The following is a 19,313-nucleotide window of genomic DNA, read 5'->3' on the forward strand; positions in this document are numbered from 1 at the left end:
TCTAAGCAAAATTGGGGTGGTTTCTCCACCCAAGGTTGTAGGATTCGAAAAGGGATTATTTTTTACAAAGTAAACATATTGTGGATTTTGCAGGTAATCTTCCATCATGTGCCCATCACCACAAGTCGCACACCTTGCGGTGTTTTGACTGATTACGTTGATTTTCCCGTTTTGTGGTGTTGGGCTGCTGATCGCAATTCCCTAAATTAAGTTCATCATTGCGGTCATCTGATTTTGTAGTAAAACAATAGCACCATTACTATGTCATTGTCTTTGATTCTCAATTTTTGGTCACTCTCTCTCTAATCTTCCTGGTTCTTAGAGATGCGATCCAAGATATTCTTCACCTCGTCATACGTTTTATCAAGCAGACCACCAGCGGCTGCCGCATTGGCAGTGGTCTGCGAAGCAGAATTCAAACCATGATAAAAAGTTTCCATTTGAAGGCAGTCTGGCAACCCATTGTGTGGACAATCCCTGACCAACCTTTTAAACCTTGCCCAGGCATCGCTGAGTGATTCGTCCATGTCTTGTTCAAAATTTGTAATTAGTTTCCTTTATCTGGCATTCTCAGTAGGTGGAAAATATTTCTTCATAAACTTATCCACGACCTGTTCCCAAGAAGTGACCTCTCGCGGCTCGAGAGAATATGCCCATTTCCTAGCCTGATTACAGAGAGAAAATGGGAACAACGTTAGTCGAACTTCTTCGGCAGAGATGTTCGGGAACACAAAAGTATTTCAGATTTCAATAAAGCTTTGAAGTTGGGCATGCGGATCCTCGCCACGTCTTCCTTCGAATTGTTCTACAGTCTGGATCATCTGTAGCATCATCGGCTTCATTTCGAATCGACTTCCGTTTCCTGGAGAGAAATCATAGGGATTTGATGATGCATAGTCCCTAATGGGTCTATTTCGATCGTGTGCCAGTAGGATTGGATTCTCCATGACATTATATTCGTTTGGTGCTCCATTTTCAGGCTGCTCCCCTATCTCTTCTTTATTTGACTGTGGTTGTTGTTGGCGGTCTCTCAGTCTCCGTCTAAATGTCCTCTCAATCTCTGGGTCGTTGATGACATAAACTTTGATATTATTATCTTATGTCACACAATGCATGGATGATTATAACGCAAGTTTAAGATATATGTTACTACTTTTAGATGTATGTGTTATTAATGAAATGCTTGTAGTATGCTATGCGTTGTAACAAGTTTCCTTGCGTTGGAACTAAGTATAATTCTACTGCAAGTTTCTTAGAGTGAACCGAGGTCAAACATAGGGATTGCGTAGTTAATGTGTTACGTTCGTGATATATGCGACTGAGGGTTTTTCAATTAATAAAAGATTGGTTTATACAGGTATTTAAAATTGCGGTAAAGTAAAATATTGCTGTAAAGTAAAGTTGCAATAATAAAATAAAGTGCGATAAAAGTAAACCTAAGCTAATATGATACAAGATACAGGATACTGATACATGATACTGAGTTTGAGACTAACTGTGAAGATTATACAAAGGGTCGTGTTATGCGGTGGCAAGTCTTTATGTATGAAACAGAAATAGAAAGTGTAATTAATATAAACATCACAAGTTCATTTATTGCGTTAAAGATATAACTACGGTTCTGCTTTCCCTTGGCATACACCTCTCATGATCGGCTGTGTTTCCACATCTCTGTGGTGAAAAAGGGATGAACGTAATGAATGCAAGGTTGCTTCCATCTCTGGAAATACTTCTCGCTTTAGTTAACGCATTCTTCCAACCTTCTCTCGACAAGAGGAATGGCATCTTCACTTCTGCTCTCACAGGAGAAGATGTCGCCTAGCATGCTTTAGCTAAACATGTTTATTTCCTTAACTTGTGTTACGTTCGTGATATATGCGACTGAGGGTTTTTCAATTAATAAAAGATTGGTTTATACAGGTATTTAAAATTGCGGTAAAGTAAAATATTGCTGTAAAGTAAAGTTGCAATAATAAAATAAAGTGCGATAAAAGTAAACCTAAGCTAATATGATACAAGATACAGGATACTGATACATGATACTGAGTTTGAGACTAACTGTGAAGATTATACAAAGGGTCGCGTTATGCGGTGGCAAGTCTTTATGTATGAAACAGAAATAGAAAGTGTAATTAATATAAACATCACAAGTTCATTTATTGCGTTAAAGATATAACTACGGTTCTGCTTTCCCTTGGCATACACCTCTCATGATCGGCTGTGTTTCCACATCTCTGTGGTGAAAAAGGGATGAACGTAATGAATGCAAGGTTGCTTCCATCTCTGGAAATACTTCTCGCTTTAGTTAACGCATTCTTCCAACCTTCTCTCGACAAGAGGAATGGCATCTTCACTTCTGCTCTCACAGGAGAAGATGTCGCCTAGCATGCTTTAGCTAAACATGTTTATTTCCTTAACACAGAATAATTTACTTGTTAGATTCATGCTAATTACCAAGGGATTAAGAAAACATCATGGAGAAAGCGATTCATCGAGGAACGAAAATAGACAGAAGGATGGAGATGGAAATATTCATGACATTTTGCGTCGATTGTTTGCTCTGAATGCTCCTTCTAGGCTCATTACTTAACATCACAATTTCCTTCTATCCTTGCTAATTCATAACAAAGCCCTACTTTATTCTTCTCTACTACAAATTTCTGCTAAAAAATGCTTTTCTAGTTTTAAAAAGAATGTTTACCTCTTTTTGACAAAACAACTTGATGCATCCGAATGCGGTGGTCAAACTTTGCATCATTTATTAGAGACTATTGATCATGGTTACACACTTCGTTCTGGCTTATTCCCACGGGTGTCATGCGAACATCCAACTACAGTTGTGTGCCAATCTCAACTTTAACTCATGAATTTCAGAGGAGTTGTCTCATGTTTCTTTTATTTTTTTTTTCTTTCTCATTTTCTTTCTTCTTTTTTTTTTTTTTCATATTGCGTTGTTCTTGAAAACACCTTTGTTTTGGCTTACTCCCACGGGTGTCATGCGAACATCCAACTACGAGCAGGCTCCTTTCACAACTTAACTCTTATCAGGTTGGGATTGTTTTTGAGGTTTCCCTTGTGCTAACATTGGAGTTTATATGAAATTTTTTATTTTTTATTTTTTATTTTTTTTAGATAATGAACGCATTTTTCTTAATGACCGCATCACTTGATCTCATATGCTCAGACCTTCCCCACCCCTAAATTGAAAGATGCGCAAGGTCCTCATTGCGTTGTTTGGATAGAATATACAAACACGTAGACAAAATTTTAAAAAGAAGGTTTATTTTGAAAGATAAAAGGTAAAGTAATGCTAAGCTACGAATTAACTAAGTGTTAGTTAAAAAATACAAAGTGTGGGAAATGTTACTAAGTGTATGAATATTTGTGAACACGATCACCGCAAAGCCTTGCGGTAATGCTGCGCTCGACCAATGATTTCCTATAATTGCAATTTCTGCCTTGCGTCATCGTATATTCTACACAAAAATAAAAAAAATAAAATGTTCTAATGCGATGAACGCATGCGACCGCAATATTATGAAATTGATGCTTAATGGACGCAATTTAACATGTTTTATCAATGCAAGCCAACATTGTTTAAGAACTTAGCACTATGATAATGTGCATTTCTGCCCGTTACCACTAGATTGTTGAATAAACCTCCTATATGGTTTAGGTTCCATGATCCGTGTAAGCGTGTGGGTCTGAATCATTTGGTGTTTGTAGACGATTTGATGATTTTCTGTGCAACAGAGAGAGATTCTTTGGAGTTTGTGAGATAGGTTCTGGCAGATTTTGTAGGGCTATCTGAGTTAATTGCAAATGTTGGGAAGAGTTCCATGTTTGTTGGGGGTGTGGAGTCTGGGGAGGCGGAGGAACTAGCTACGTTTATGGGTTTCTCTCTTGGTTCACTGCTTGTTAGGTATCTGGGTTTTCCTTTATTGGCAGGTCAGTTGAGGGCTATGGATTGTACGTCTTTGATTCAGAGAAATAAAACTCGTATTAGAAGCTGGGCAGCGCGGTCCCTCTCCTTTGCTAGGAGGTTGTAGCTTGTTAGGTCTGTTTTATAGTCCTTTCACGTTTTTTGGTGTAGCATCTTCATGTTACCTACGTATGTAACTCATGAGGTTGATCGTCTGTTACGTAGTTATTTATGGAAGGGTAGTGCAATGAGTTAGGTTGGTATACGGGTGGCGTGAGATGAGGTGTGCTTGTCGTTGGGAGAAGGGGGGTTAGGTGTGAAGCATGTAGCCTCTTGGAACCAGGCTGCTATTATGAAGCTGCTCTGGCTTCTCTTAATTAAATTAGGATCACTATGGGTGGCATGGGTGGAGGCGTATGTTTTGCGTGGGCTGTCTTTGTGGGCTATTCGAAGTGAGGTTGGGAGGTCTTGTTGCTTGAGCGCTATCTTTAGTAGAGATAGATTCAAGCATCTGGTTCGTTTGATGGTCGACGATGGTTGGTCTGGTTTCATTTTATGGTATCCTTGGCTGCTGAGGAGTGCGATTTGAGACTCATATGGGTCTACGGTGGTTTATGATGCAGGGAGTAGTTTGAAGGCTGATAACGGGCAGAAATACATGTTATTACAATGCAAAGTTATAAAACAATGTAGGATTGCGATAGAAAAAATATACAATATTGCGTCCAAAAGCATTAAGTTCACAACATTGCGATCGCTTGCGTCCATCGCATTAAAACAACTAACTTATGTATTTTGTGCAGAAAATGCATTGGCGCAAGGCGGAAATGCGATCCGAAAAAATTAACGACCGAGCGCATTAAGAGATTGCGACCGCAAGGCTATGTGATCATTTGCACTCGTGAAAATCTGCTCAAGAAGGTGGCCGCATAGAGTCGACAGATCAAGGTGGACGCGTCTGGGTGAAAGCTTAATAAATCACGATGGGATAGAAAGCTGATGATGGTCGATTCCGAATTAAGTTGACAAGCCGTTAACGACATACTATAGCAATTACACTCAACTTTTTGGTGACCAGAGATTGCCAACATAACGGCTTGCCAGACTGCTAACAGATGGAGATTTTCTACCACAGATTAAACCCTGCATCACAAACAGCTGCCAATGTGACAGCAGCTGGAGGTCTGCTTGATAAAACATACGATGAGGCCAAGAATATCCTTGATTGCATTTCTAAAAATCAAGGAAGTGATTAAAGATTGAGAATCAAGGATAGTGACGCGAATTATGGGGCCATCGCATCCCTTCAGAGTCAAATGACTATGATGATGAACTTAATACAAGGAATTACAATCAATAGCCTAGCAACGCATAGTAGGCAAGTCAACGCAATCAACATGACGATCGAAAGTTGTGCTACTTGTGGTGAAGGACATCCAATGGAGGAATGCTTGCGAAACCCACAGTCAGTCTATTTTGCGAAGAATAATCCATTTTCCAACACGTACAACCCTTGCTGGAGAAACCACCTTAACTTCGAGTGGAAAAATCAACAGCAAAATTTTCAATCAGTGGCGCAAAAAGAAGGGCCACCCGGATTTTTCTCGCGAACCAACGATCAAACGCATAATCAAGCCAGCAGTTCGCAGGCGCCGCAATCTTCCACTTTGGAGAGTTTGTTGAAGCAATATATTGAAAAAAACAAAACAGTGCTTCAAAATCATGCGACGTCCATCCGCAACCCTAAAATTCGCTAGATCGCTGGCGAACTTAAGAACAGACCGCAAGAGGCCCTGTCGAGTTCAACAGAACTCCCACGCAACCCAGGGGGTACAGGAAAAGAGCAATGTCAAGTTGTGATGTTGCGGAGCAGAAAGACTATGGCAGGGTAGAAGAAAGAGCCTAGCCAATCTGCTCCAATTGCATTAGAACCAAAGATTAAGTTGACTCAAGAAGAAACAGAAGAAAAAGAGACGAAAGAACCAGAAACTGCGTCCACCTCGAAGCCGAAAGAATAGGGGACCATGAGAATACAGCTGCCACCATTCCCCCAGCGACTTAAAAAGAAGAAAAATGATGAGGTACAATATCAACGCCTCATGGATATACTAAAACAGTTGCATATTAACATTCCATTCACTGAAGCAATTGAGTAGATGCCCGCATATGTGAAGTTTCTAAAGAACATGGTGACAAAGAAGAGAAGCACTGATAAGTTTGCAACGGTGGCTTTGACGCAAAGTTCAAAATCTATAATCCCATCGAAAATGCGCGACCCTGGGAGTTTCACTATACCTTTCTCTATTGGAGGGTTATACATCGGTCAAGTGATAACGGGCAGAAATGCACGTTATTACAGTGCAAAGTCATAAAATAATGCAGGGTTGCAATGATAAAAATATACAATATTACGTCCAAAAGCATTAAGTTCACAACATTGCGATCACATGCGTCCATCGCATTTAAACAGCTAATTTATGTATTTTTGTGCTGAAAATGTGTTGACACAAGGCGAAAATGCGACCCAAAGAAATTAATGTCCGAGCGCATTAAGAGATTACGTTGACGCAAGGCTATGCGATCATTTGCACTCGCGAATATCTGCTCAAGAAGGTTGCCGCATAGAGTCGGTGTATCATGGTGGGCGCATCTGGATGAAAAGCGTAATAAATCACAATGGGACAGAAAGCTGATGACGGTCAATTCTGAATTAAGTTGACAAGTCGTTAATGACCTACTGAAGAAAGTACACTCAACCTTTCGGTGACAAATATTTGGCGCACCAGACAGAGAATTAATGCCATCCCATCAGTGCAATCATAAGAGAGAAGAAGCCTTGCGCCCAAAAGCTCTATAAATACCGAAGGCCACCTTCAGTGAATGAGTTTGTTCAGTAAATAATTTTCCCTATAGATAGAAGTAGCATTGTTCATAGTTTTCCTTTACTTTGAAGGCGGAAGTGAGTGAATGGAGATTATACCGAGAGATTGTTCCGGTGAACTTGGAAAAGTGTCGGAAGCATCGAAAGATAGAGAGAGGGCCGACTCTTGGGGAAGCAAGAACATCTTTTGGGCAGAATAGAGATAACACAGTGTAAAAGCCTAGGGAAGCAAGGAATTGCTACCAAGCTCTCCACCCTTATTTTCCATTGTCATTTTGTACTCCGAACTTATTTATAAAAATGGAAATTGCGTCTTTATATCTGTTCACTCTCTGTACATTACGCATGAGTAGCTAAATCAATCGAATGGGTTGAGAAGCACTTAGCTAGAATAACTGTGGATCTTCATCCTATGTGATTATCTTGTATTATGTATGCGTCATTCATCCATTAGAGATACTCGAGAGGGTAGTCTAAGGATAGAATCTAGGCTTGGAAAAGTCGGATTAGAATCTAGGCTTGGGAGAGTCATATTAGAACGCATAATCAAGAGATAGAAGCTTAGGAATAAGCTCTATTTGCTATTCACAGATCGCATGCATCCTAGAGATAGGTTATGATTGTATGTGGTCACCTTGTCCTTGTGTGCATCTCGCATCATCGCATAGGCAAGAAGTAGAGAGTTAGGAATAAGCTCTATAGACACTATCGCATTCATCGATGCGTCCTAAAATTAAGAGCCATTGATAACTTGTAGAAATACAAGTTATTTATACTTTTTTGTTTAGATATTGCGGCCAAAAGGAAGAAAATTACGTCGATAGTATGGAAATTGGCTAAGAAACGTGAGAATTATAAATTTTCGTCAATGCACCCACTGACGCCATTGCGATGGTAGAAAAGAATGTTTCAAGTCTTTTTTGCAAGAAATCAAGTCACCGCATGCGTTCATGGCTCAAAGATAAAATGAACAATGCATCTACGTCGCATTGTGCCTGTCACTCAATAATGGAGAGACGATCAACGCAATGATGGCGCATACGACAATCGATCAAGAGCTTTGCGATCAACGCAATTTTCACCACATGCGGTAATAAAAAACAACACTGCATGCGGGCAAACGATCGAAGATGTAAAGAGCAACACAATTGCGGAGGATTATGACGCATGTATAGTTGATCGTTGTGCATTACTGACGGGAATGATTGCGTAACAGAAGGAATATTCACTTCACCATTTCAGAAACTACCTTAACAATAAAATGGGGACCACAATGCAAAGAGTCAAAGCTTCGCCTATAAATAGCTTATGCAATTCCATTGAAGAAATATACTCGATACGGGATAATTGATACATTGTATATACCCGATACACGGAGACGTGAATATACTAATTTGAGAGAGAGACTGGTCTTAGCGATTGATCAGAGTAGATCCGGGAAGAATTAAGAGACAAGGCGGAGAGGTGAGTCTCCAGGCAAAGAATCCTTTCAATCCTTGCTGTTGAAGCTCTATACGAAGGTCACTTCTACCAGACGAGCAAGCCTGAGAGGGAAGCTCTTCTCTTCATCTATTCCACACGCTGGCAAGAAAAACCTCCGTCCAGATCGGTGTCAAGACGTTGACACTCCCCTGTATTTGTTTCTATCTCATTTTCATCACTTGTACTCACCTTCTTTACTCTATCATTCACACCATGTATCAGACGCTTAATCTTAGTATTAATTATTATGATCATTTCCATCATCATCTTTCTGTCTATTTTCGTTCATCCCTAATTCACTTTCTCCATGATGTTTTCTTAATTCCTTGGGTAATTAATAAGAATTAAGCAAGTAAATTAATCTGTGTTAAGAAAATAATTATGTTTAGCTAAAACATGCTAGATGACATCTTCACCTGTGAGAGTAGTAATGAAGATAACTTCCTGGGATTAGTTAGTTGAACGGTTTATAAAGAAGTTCTTCCCTCTGGCAGTCAACAGAAGACGATGAAAGGACGTGCTGAACTTTGAGCAAATGGACAACAAGACCCTTAACACCGCTTGGGTGCAAGACTGGTGAAGAATTGTCTGCATATCAGGATACCCGATTGCGTTCTGATGGAAACATTCTATAATAGTCTGAATAGATCAACGCAAGTTGTTGCTGATCCCTCTATGGCAGGATGTTTTATGAATAAATCATACACTGAAGCCAAGGTCGTCCTTGACCGGATCTCGCAGAATATGGATGACTGGGTTGATGATGGGTACGGAGGAAGAGGCTCTGAGAGAAGAAGAAATGATACTGCCATTGTGCCAGCGGAGACAATGACAACTTTGGCCGCACAGATGGCCGAGGTAACCTCTATCCTTCAGTCGATGGTGCTTAATCAAGGTGCCCTCTCCTAAGGATCAGTGTAACCCAATGTGTCGGCACAAGTGGCCACAATCACTTGCGTCTAATATGGAGGGGGCCATGCGGTGGAAATGTGCCCATCAAGCCCTCAGCAAGTGTGCGCTATCCAGAATAATGCATACAGCAACACGTATAATCTTGGTTGGAGGAATCACTCTAACTTTAGTGGGCCATGCAACCATCAGAACAGGAACTCTGGGAATCGAGGAAACCCTCCACCTTTTCACTAAAACCAGAATCAAGGGCATCAGAGACAGTTGCAAAACCAATCATCATCTTCAAACACCTCTAGTAATTCATTGGAGTCCCTACTCAAGCAATACATCGAGAAAAATGATGCGATAATGCAGTCGCAGGCACTTCAATTAGAAATCTGGAGATTCAAGTAGTGTAATTGGCATCCGGGCTACGTAATAGAACACCTAGAACACTGCCAAGCAATTTCAAAGCCCCTGGATCTCACGGGAAGGATCAATGTCCTTGAAGACATTAGGCAGGCAAGCTTGTTCGCCTGCGGAGGTGTGGATTGCGTTCATCATGAAAAATTGTCTTCCGGTCCATATCTCTAAATCCTATGTTTACATGCTTTCCTAATTATTGTCTTTATTGCTTCATACACTTTGTCATTTATTGCTCCATTCAATTTGTTTTTACGCCTTTTGAAATTATTCCTCATTTAATTCTCTTGTGTTTATTTCTGTGTTCTCTTTAATTTCCTGACTTTTCTGTATTAAATGCGTTATTCTTGAATTTTGGTGAATGATTATGTAATAAGAAGAGAATTAATACCTCAAAGTCCTTGTGACTTGCGTTGATGAAAAAAAATAATAATAAAATAAAAAAATCAACATCCAATATGCATTGCGATGATGGGTGTATCTTGTACCAACAAGATACACTTTGCGTTCATCCAACTCAAATGCATTACGTTGAGGGTGTGTTGCGCTCATATGTATTCTTTGCCCATCCTTAGCGAAAATGCACTATGCTGAGGTAGTGTTGTGCCAGTAGAAATACCATGCGCCCGTCCTCGACAAATGTGTTGAGTTAAGGGGTGTGTTGCGAGGATACATAAGTTGTTGCTCGTCCTCTACAAAAATGCATTTACGTTGATGGATGCATTACGTTAATTCTTAACCTTGCGCCGATCCGAATAAAACACCAAAGAAAAAAAAATCTTTTTGCAAATTGAGAAGTCCAATCGCTTAGGCTTCCAAGGACATGATGAATTCACAGTTGAAAGGACATACGTCTCTACAAATTCATAAATGTGAGGCGCGGGCGGCATGCTTTTTGAGTAACTCGAGGCCTGTCACCGTAGAATTCACATTTGGCCCAGCAAGGCCCAACTATAAATTCCGTCTCCTTCATCTTAGGTTGTTTACTTGAATCTCTTTGTAACCAGAAAACCCTAAATCATTTCTGCTTACCAGACTTACTCTCTTCCTAAAATCCTATGTATTTCCCAGCTTTCTTGCTCAGTTCATCCATGGCCGACCAATAATTTTCTTTACCGTCATCACCCTCGTCAACCCAAATCACTGCTCGAGAGGCGGCAATCCTTGCGGCAAGCCATCGTCTTGTCGCCCAACCAAAAACCATCCCTCGAGTCGTCGAAAAACCTCGACGAAAGCCTGTAACAGCCGTACCACTCCAGTTTAAAAGGGGACAGAGCTCATAGAGTACCCCACTCCCAACATTGTCCTCTGAAAGTGAAAAGAAGAGAAGGGACAATAAGGAGGTGTTTGGGAGTATACTCAGTAACATGGAGAAAGAAGGAGGACTGCTAGAAACTGGGGTTGTGAACCAGCCACTGCCTTCGGAGAAGGAGATGGAGGAAGCATCAAGGAGAAGCGTTCTGGCAATCTTGGATCCTAAGGAAACTGCTAACGCATAATCCTATGAGGGACCCATCAGGGTCACTTTGGAGGAAGCGATGGCAGAGAAGCAGCCTAAAGTGGCTGAAGAGAAAAAGAAGAAGAAGAAGATCAAAGAGAAGAGGGATGAAGGAGATGAGGAAGCCCATCTAATCAAGAAGAAGGAAAGGAGGATGGATGAGAAGAGGGAACGCAGGAGGGAGGAGAGGCGCCTGAAGAAGGAGGAAGAGAGGAGAAAGAGGGCTGAAAGCCCAGAATTGGACGGAGAATCCACCTCCGTAAGGGGGGATAAGGGGGAGTCAGTGCAACTGAGAGAATCAGCACAACCCGAGGAGGAAACAACGCAAGTAAGATTGGTTGCGACTGATGATGGAGAAGATAGAGACATCACCCCTTTAACGCGACGTCGCAAGGAGAATGCGCTGCAAGGATCAACAATTGACCCATCAATTTTGCAAGAGGCATTAGAAGAGAAGGAGAGGAGAAGGAAAGCGGAGGAAGAAAAGCGGGAGAAAATGTTGCGGGCACAGCAAATCATCGTAGAAGGTAATAGAATAAGAAAATTACAAGATGATGAGGTGCGCCGCAACAATGAGATATCGGCAGAAGAGGAAAGGAAAAGGCTCGAGGAAGAACAACGTATTTTGCTAGCCTCAGAGCAATTCGAAAGAGAACTTGAGAAAGAAATGAGAGAAAAGGAAGAAGAAGAGAGGAAGAAGAAGGAAGAGAAGGAGAAGAAACGTCGAGCAAACGTTCAGCGCATAAGAGAGAAGAAGGGAAAAGAAATTGCAGAGTGGGAGAAAGAAGAACAAAGCAAGGCAAGGGAAAGGAAAAAAAGCAAAAATTTCGCCTTGCGTTGAGCAAAGAGAAGGGCAAATCAGTTGTAGAAAGCAGTGAGTCTGCGTTGGCTAAGGAACGACCACCAAGGAAGAAAGAAAATGACGATATGATGATGGAGATGGGTTTCTTCCCTGCGCCAACACCACTATCGAACTTGATCACAAGCATTGTATTGGAGCATAGATAGGGAACATTTTATCAGTGCCCATCCATCGTCATTCTAAAGGTAGTTCGTGACTTCTACAATGGATGGCTCGATGGCACCAAAGATGTGGTGACCATGAAAGGGGAATTGGTGCCTTTCGGCGTAAAGGATCAATGAATTATATCAGATAAAGGACATCCCAGATGCGTCGGGTAATAAAATCATTGATGATCCTATAGAAGATCAGATGAAAGATGCGTTGAAGACATTTACGCAACCGGTCACTCAGTGGTCGGTTTCCTTAAAAGGCATAAGAACCCTAGCATCCAAGACATTGCTTCTAGAGGCGTGGCTTTGGGTATATTTAGTGAAATGGCGACTCTTCTCGACTTTTTATGACAAAACAATTTCAAAGGATAGAGTCATGGCCACATACTGCATCACACGTGGCATTCCAATAAACGTGGGCCAGTTGATCGCAAGACAAATTCGAGGTTTTGTGGGGCACATAAGAGGGCAATATTTCTTTCCTTAGACAGTCTCAAGCCTATGCCTCTCACTAAGTGTGGGTATTGATGAGGAACAAATGTCGGAAGTACATGGTCTCATCAACATCAAAATTTTGAGAATGCTTCTCCAAGATTTCCCACATTGCCCCGAACTTCCACCAAAAAGGCCCATGATCGACTTAAATGCGCCGTAGCAGCCAAAGCCAGAGAAATAACACAAGGATGACAAAGGAAAGGAAAATTTCCAAGAAGCATCAACGCAAGATCAAGAAACCTTGGACCCTTTGCCTTTGATAATTTGCCCTCCAAGCCCTCCTGCAGAACCTTCTCCCTTATTTCCCGAACATTTCACTAACCTTCTCCTTGCCTCTGACTCTCCAACCGCATATCCAGTAGCTTCATCCTCACTTTCATCATCACCGCAACTTTCCCTTCGATTGCCGAATGTTGATGACCCACGCGATTTGGGTGAAGGCACTTCTGCCCAACCCCAAAACGATGATGGCGAAACATCGAAGTCATAACCCACCATCGCCTCCTTAGCTGCTGAACTAGCAGATATGCGGTCCCTTCTCTCTCAGCAACAGGACTTTTTCTACCAGAGAATAAATGAGGTAAACGAGCGAGTAGAAGACTTGCAATGCAATGCTACTATGACAAGGCACGTGATGATCAATATTCAATGCAACATCTATACGATCCACCTGAACCAAAGGCAAGTAGCGGAGCGCAACCATGAATATTTCAACTTCTTGATAGCCTATCTTCATGGTCCCATGGTGCCTCCGCATTTACAGTAGTGTCTGAATTTCAAAGAAGCTCCTTGCTTACCTTATCAGAATCCTCCACCGAAACCTCCTCCTCAATAACTTTACAATTTTTTTATTGCGATCATTCTTTTATTTTAACTTCGTTCATTGTTTTTCTTTGTGTAGAAGCTAATTCTTTGATTCTTTGTACATGATACAAATTTTGTATTGCATTATTTGTATTTCTTTGTATACTTAATTAATTTTTAATACAACTGAGTAGCAATTCTTTCCCTATGCCTTAGCCTCTTCTTTATCATCCTTTGTCATTAATTGTGATATTCTTGATCTTTTATTTTGCGTTATTCATTGCGCTGCCATGATGACTAATATGCATACACTTAGTAACATTTCCCATACTTTGTATTTTCTAACTAACACTTAGTTGATTCGTGGCTATAGCACTATTTTACCTTTTATCCTTCAAAATTCTGCTCACTCTTTCTTTTCAAAATTTTGTCTAGGTGTTTGTCTATTCTGTCCAAACAACGCAATGAGAACCTTGCTATCACACCCCCTCTCAAACTACCTGCTAGCTTAGTCAGGGAGAAGGCGTGAAGCCAATAGACATCGTCCTTCTCTAATGATACCTGTTGACCCTGCTGAATCGTTAAACCTGATAAACATACTAACCTTAGATATAAAATGCTTTACATGTAACACAACACAGCGGAACCCCTGAAAACCTTTAGACACACATGAAGTGCAGTCCTGACATAACTCGGTTTGGAAAATAACCTGATAGACATATCACAAACAAAAACATATCCAACTGGGGTTTACACAACCACGACATCTAGTGCTTACACAACCATAAACTATCCAGTTCTTACAAAGACATTTACAATACAAACAGACACAATGTACAACTCCACCTACGCATGGAGCTTGATTTGAAAGCTTTTAGCAGAAAACAGACTTTGGAAGTTATCATGCACTGGGAGCTCGATCTCTACCTAAAAAGTGGGAAAACATTTTGAAAGGGTGAGCTACGAAGCCCAGTGGGTGACTAAATTTAAAACTGTAAATCCACAAATCAGAACATTTGATAAACCTTTAAACGTATGAATCTGTTCAATCAAAGCATTAAACATAAACGTGTAATGCTAAAAGCTTTCTCAAATATTCCACAAGTATGTCATTAAAATCTAGCAAGGCATATCAAGTATATAAAACATTTTAATTAACATGACAAATCAACATTATGTAGGGCATGCCCAGTACAACCAATGTTTACTAGCTCTACAATGTAGTGGGGCTTGCCCAGCACTCCCATTGTCTTTATCGAAGTGGGGCCCGCCCAGCACTCACGACAGCATCGTTATCACAGAGTACACTCAACATCAACAACAGAACATAACCTGTGTCCACACGGTACCATATAACCTCGGGCTCAATATCTCAGTCATGTAGTCAATAAAAGTCTCAGAAAACCACATGAAAATACCTAAACATGCCTCCTTATCTTTATCTTTCGTAAAACTCAAGTTTACTCAACTTGCTCGTGAAAAACTGAAAATCTTTTAACAGTACTCGCTAATACATACTTTACTTTAAATGATACAGTTTCAAGTACTTTCCAGGAATTCAATAATCACGTGCACGTATATAAACTTCATTAGAAAATCTAAGCTCAAAACTTATGCTTGAAACCATTCATAGAAATCATGTATCATCCATAAGTTCATATTCAAGCATGTAAATCATTTAAGCATAAATTACAGTTTAGAAATCATTTTTGAAATTCGTTTTGTCATTCACAGTCTTGGCTAGTTCCTTGGTCTGTCGAGTTGGCCTATTTCCTCTTGGCCTGTCAAACAAACCAAAACCGAGCATCAGAACTATAAATCGTCTTGTCATTCCATGCTCACAAATTCTAAATTCTAGAAATAAAATCATACTTCACACTTTTTTTCCAGATTTTCCAGATTTAATATCCTAACTTCACTCATAACTTTCTCAATACTTGACCAAAATTAATGTACTATACATCAAACTCTTCATTTTTGAACCCTCTACAACTTACCTAAAGGAATCAAAATGAGACTCCCAACGGATTTGTCCAGAAATCCACCGAACATAGCAAATACAGATTCGTGCTTCTCTGCTACCCTCTACATTTCTTCTGAAATTTAACCTACTTCTATTACTTGGCTCACAAATTCTTCATGTAATTATAGTAAATTGAATAAGCTTTCCAACCATACCTAATTGAGCTTCTAATTCAACTTGTACACCCCAGAACGTTCGAAAACCAGAGAAAACCATAGATCCTTCTGATTTGCACGAAAATTCTGTGCTCTGTCTTCCTTTTCAAAAACCATTAACTTAACATTAGATTTAGCTTAAGCTTTCTTCATGAATTTGTTAGAAAATGGATTAAATTTCAAGGAAGTCAGACTTCACCTCTTAGTTCTTTTTGTGTAGCTCAAACTGACTTAAAAACCAGAGATAGGCAGGTTAAACCCAGATTCTTCCTTGGTTGCACTTGCATGAACTTTTTCCTCCCTTCTTCAACCTCCAACCTGCAGCAAGCTTCTTCTTCCTTTTCCTTCACTCTCTCTCTCGAAATGCTCTGAAAATCTGATGGGAAATGATGGAGAAATGGGCTGAAATGAGTTAGGCAGTGGTGGGTTCTCATTTTAAACCATTAAGCACCGAATGGGTTCCCATTTCCTTTCATTTTCCAATTTTTTTCCCCTTTATTTCCTTTCTTTTCTTTTCTTTATTAATAAATTCCAAAATTATCAAAGACAACCTCAACCAAAAGCTTTGCCATTTTCCTTCAACAATGGAACAACAATAACTTAAATCCAACATCCTACAATATGTGACAAGAGCAAATAATCCAAGGAAAGTCTCGGGTTTACAACTTACCTCCGCCTTATGAAATGTCGTCCTCGAAATTTAAAAGTCCTTAGGTGAAGAGTGATGGGTAACTCCTCCTCATCTGGTCTTCTAACTCCCAGGTTGCCTCCTCTACTCCGTGATGTCTCCAAAGGACCTTCACGAGTGGGATCGTTTTGTTCCTCAAAACTTGCTCCTTTCTGTCGAGGATCTGAACCGCTTCCTCTTTATAACTCAAGTCTTTTTTCAGCTCAACCGGTTCTGCTTGTAACACATGTGACGGATCTGGAATATATTTTCTCAACATGGACACATGGAAAACATCATGTATTCGAGCAAGTTCTGTTGCCAACTCAAGTCTATAGGCTGCTAGTCCAACTCGTTCTGTTATCTGATAAGGACCATTATATCTAGGACTCAGCTTACCTTTCCTCCTAAAGCGAAGAACACCTCTCCATGGAGATAACTTTAAGAAAAATTGATCTCCAACCTGGAATTCTAAGTCTCTTCGTCGCTTATCTGCATAGCTCTTTTGTCGATCTTGAGCTAACTTCAGGTTCTCTCTAATCGACTTAATATTGTCTGACGTAACTTGTACTAACTCAGGACCAACTAGCTTTTGCTCTCCCACTTCGTTCTAGCATACAAGAGTTCTGCATGGTCTGCCATACAAAGCCTCAAATGGTGACATGCTGATACTAGATTGATAGCTGTTATTATAAGCAAACTCCATAAGTGATAAGTGGATATCCCAACTTCCCTTAAACTGAAGGACACATGCTCTCAACATGTCTTCTAAGGTCTGGATGGTCCTCTCTGACTAACCATCTGTCTAGGGATGAAACGTTGTACTGAACTTCAACTTTGTTCCCATTGCTTTCTATACACTAGGCTAAAATTTAGAAGTAAACCTCGGATCCCTATATGAAACTATGGACACTAGCACTCCATGCTGACTCACAATCCTGTCGACGTATAGCTTAGCTAGCTGATCTAGTGTAGATGTCGCTTTAATCGATATAAACTACGCTATCTTGGTGAGCCTGTCAACTATTACCCATATACCATCATGTCTGATGAAACACGAGACATACGCAGTGGAATTAGGATCTACTTACACTCTAATTGCTCTTAAATTAAAGGAAATAAGCATGCATCATGAAGGGAAAAATCAGTGAATTAAAAGTGTAGGATACTACCTTTGAAACTCCCGAAAACCGCTTTTCCTCGTTGAATCTCGATTCGAACTCTTTCGGACCACCACTAAAGTTGACCTACTATCCTCTGGACTCAAAACCGAGTTGTGGGACCCAGTGGATGAAGAAAACCGAGAGAGAGAAAAGAGATGGAAAATAAGATGGAATTTGGGTAGGTTTGGGTTTTACTCTTTTTTCTCAAAGTTGTGACTTTTCCAGCCCAAATATGAAAACCAATTTTTAAAATTGCAAAAAACTCTTTTCATTCAAAATAAAAGCCCAATTTGTAGAAAAAACCCATGCAACAATTGCATGAACCAAATGCATAAAAAACCAACACTTATATTCCATTATCTTAGTGGGCTTAATGTCTCCACTATAAGCCAACACCTAGCCCACTATTTTGTTAGTGGAATTATCCAACAAAAGTTTGGATTTTCCCACTAACTATAGTCAAAGGGCAAAATAGTCATTTGGTCAAAGTCAAACTTTGACAAAAAAGTCAACATTTTGACTTTTTATGATTTTTTCTGTGTTGACTAATTTTGACCTCCTGAGTATGAATCCGCATTCATTTTCTCGAAATTCAAATCACATTTGAATATAAGGTCGGTCAAAGTTTTGACTTTTCAAAGTAAAAAATCAACTCTTTGACTTTTTACAACTTTGATAATTTCCATCATTTTCGAGCTTCCGAATATGAACGTATTCATATTCTTGATATTTAAATCACATTTAAATATGAAAGCTGTATCTCTAAGCTAAAAAAAAACCCGACCACTATATCACATATACTTGTCGGTTTCTCTCTCTCTACCTAATTCGAACAATTCAAATTATTCTTTCATACTGTTCTAAGTTTATTCCATATGAGCTAGTAGGGGAACCTAATGGACCTATAGATCATGGGCTCCAACGATCCAAGATTAGCTAGATAAACTCTTTAGACGGAGCTAATCAACATTCGTTAACTAACGGGTCATTCCACTAAAGTCCCGTAGTTGTACTCCCCCCACTATAGATATATTTGTGTCCATTTTATATAACCATGATGAGTAAGTTAATCCTTCACAGGTTGTTCGTAATCTCGGCTGGGTCATAAAAATCGTTTTACTCCCAAGACTACATCTTGTTCCTTAAGTTCCACTGATCCTCTAATGAACAATTGGTTTAAGGTTCAGCCTATAAACTGAATCCCTCTCAGGCCAAGGAGAGGATGGGGCCCCTTGTTCAAGACCTGGATTCAGTACTTCAGTACTAAAGGGAACAACCTATCTACTGTCCCTATAATGGGTAGGAGTGAACTCCGTCTTGCACCCTATGTTCCCAGCTATCTACCCGATCTTACCCCTGAAATGGGAGGCTTATTGGGCCAGCGATATTGAGCTGCCCTCACCTATGAAGATCTAAGGATAATTCTGAGTGAACAGGAGTTCATAGTTAGCTCAGAATTAAGATTAAGTTACCTAGGTCATCCATTAACGAAATAGTCAGTTTTATACATAAAACGGTATTTAGAACGTAAAATGTGACTATTTCATGGTTCAGTCTTATGTAAACTCTTTAAATAGGATGCCCCCACTCATATATCTCTATATCAACAATTCAGGATCACATCATTTGTACTAACTACAAAGTGGGCTGCATCCATAGTGTCCCCAGAATAAGGCGCCCAATCTTATTCATATACTATAGACCATTTTGGCTATATATTTGAATTTGATCCAACTTTATGTCACCACATAAAGTTCAAACTACATTAAATAGACTCAGGACCTTAGTTATTGGATTCAAGATTACAATTTCAATAACAAATTTATCCAAAAAAAAAAACATAATATATTTATTAATTTACAAACTACGAGTTTTAGGACATAAAATCCAACAAT

This window comes from Benincasa hispida, chromosome 11, assembly GCF_027475165.1.
Source record: "Benincasa hispida cultivar pf3 chromosome 11, pf3_genome.v1.1, whole genome shotgun sequence".
Classification (NCBI taxonomy): Eukaryota; Viridiplantae; Streptophyta; class Magnoliopsida; order Cucurbitales; family Cucurbitaceae; genus Benincasa; species Benincasa hispida.